Below are 1,861 nucleotides of genomic sequence, written 5' to 3'. Positions count from 1 at the left end.
CTATTGTTTATGTTCTGAAATGCTAGATCCCAGATTGACATTTTTTTCTTTGTATACCTGCTGTGGTCTTGTTTCTTTTAGGCAGAAATGGCAGCATGTCCTAGCTGCTGGAAGGACCATGGAATACAATGGGAATCATGATCAGACACATCTTTTGATACCTCAACATATCCCATTGTATTTGCTTTTCCTTATGCTATAGTCTCCCAATCTTCTATACAAGATGTATATTCTTTGAATTTTATTTTATTTTATTATTTTTTATTAATTTTAATGGGGTGACACTAATCAATTAGGGTACATAGGTTCAGAGAAACATCTCCAGGTTATTTTGACATTTGATTATGTTGCATACCCATCAACCAAAGTCTTCCATCACCTTCTATCTGGTTTTCTTTGTGCCCCTCGCCTCTCCCCACCCGTTCCCTTCCCTTCCTCACCCCCGGTAACCACCACACTCTTGTCCATGTCCCTGAGTCTCATTTTTATGTCCCACCTATGTATGGAATCATATAGTTCTTAGTTTTTTCTGATTTACTTATTTCAATCAGTATAATGTTATCAAGGTCCATCCATGTTGTTGTAAATGATCCGATGTGATCATTTCATATGGCTGAGTAATATTCCATAGTATATATGTACCACATCTTCTTTATCCAATCATATATTGAAGAGCTTTTTGGTTGTTTCCATGTCCTGGCCACTATGAACAATGCTGCAATGAACATGGGGCTGCATGTGTCTTTATATACCAGTGCTTTTGAGTTATGAGGGTATATTCCAGTAGAGGGATTGCTGGGTCATATGGTAGTTCTATTTATTTATTTATTTATTTTTAATTTTAATTTTTTTTTCCACAGGGGAGAGCACGGATGCAGTCCCCCACTACCACAAATTATGCAGTCGAGTTTCCTACATTTGGGGAAATCGCAGGGGTCAGCACTTCCGGAGTGCAATGGAAAAGCCTTACTCTGGGAAAACCACCTTTGTGATCATGGTATCTCCCCTGCCAGGTAACTATTAGTAGTTCTATTTTTAATTTTTTGAAGAACCACCATACTTTCTTCCATAATGGTTGTACTACTTTACATTCCCACCAACAGTGGATGAGGGTTCCTTTTTCTCCACAGTCTCTCCAATACCTGTTATTACCAAAATTGTTGATAATAGCTAATCTAACAAGTGTGAGGTGGTTGGTGTCTCATTGTAGTTTTGATTTGCATTTCTCTAATAGCTAATGAAGATGAGCATCTTTTCATATATTTGTTGGCCATTTGTATTTTTTTCTGGGAGAAGTGTCTGTTCATGTCCTATTCCCATTTTTTTTTAATATTTTATTTACTGATTTTTAGAGAGAGAGGAGTGAGACAGAAAGAGAGAGACAGAGAGAAGGGGGAGGAGCAGGAAGCATCAACTCTCATATGTGCCTTGACCAGGCAAGCCCAAGGTTTTGAACCAGTAATCTCAGTGTTCCAGGTCGACGCCTTATCCCACTGCGCCACCACAGGTCAGGCTTCTTCCCATTTTTTTATTGGATTGTTTTCTTGTTTGTTGTTGAATTTTATGAGTTCTTTGTATATTTTGGATATTAGGCCCTTATCTGTGCTGCTGTTTAAAAATATCTCCCATTTAGTTGGCTATCTATTTTGTTGTCAGTTTCTCTTGCTGAGCAAAAACTTCTTAGTCTGATGTAGTCCCATTCATTTATCTTTGCCTTCATTTCCCTTGCCTTTGGAGTCAAATTCATAAAGTGCTCTTTGTACCAAGGTCCATGAGTTTAGTACCTATGTTTTCTTCCATGTATTTTATTGTCTCAGGTCTTATATTTAGGTCTTTGATCCATTTTGAATTAATTTTAGTA

At 37.5% G+C, this 1,861-nt stretch overlaps 1 non-coding gene across 1 annotated transcript; it reads right to left on the bottom strand.

Annotated features, from left to right (window-relative positions):
- Positions 1-857: 857 nt before the first annotated feature.
- LOC136390000 (U1 spliceosomal RNA) lies at positions 858-1,021 on the bottom strand. The gene has a single exon (XR_010748532.1). It is a non-coding gene; the product is annotated as a U1 spliceosomal RNA (small nuclear RNA).
- Positions 1,022-1,861: the final 840 nt, after the last annotated feature.

The sequence above is a fragment of the Saccopteryx leptura genome, chromosome 1 (assembly GCF_036850995.1).
Source record: "Saccopteryx leptura isolate mSacLep1 chromosome 1, mSacLep1_pri_phased_curated, whole genome shotgun sequence".
NCBI classification, from domain to species: Eukaryota; Metazoa; Chordata; class Mammalia; order Chiroptera; family Emballonuridae; genus Saccopteryx; species Saccopteryx leptura.
This window is presented reverse-complemented; position numbering and strand designations above follow the sequence as displayed.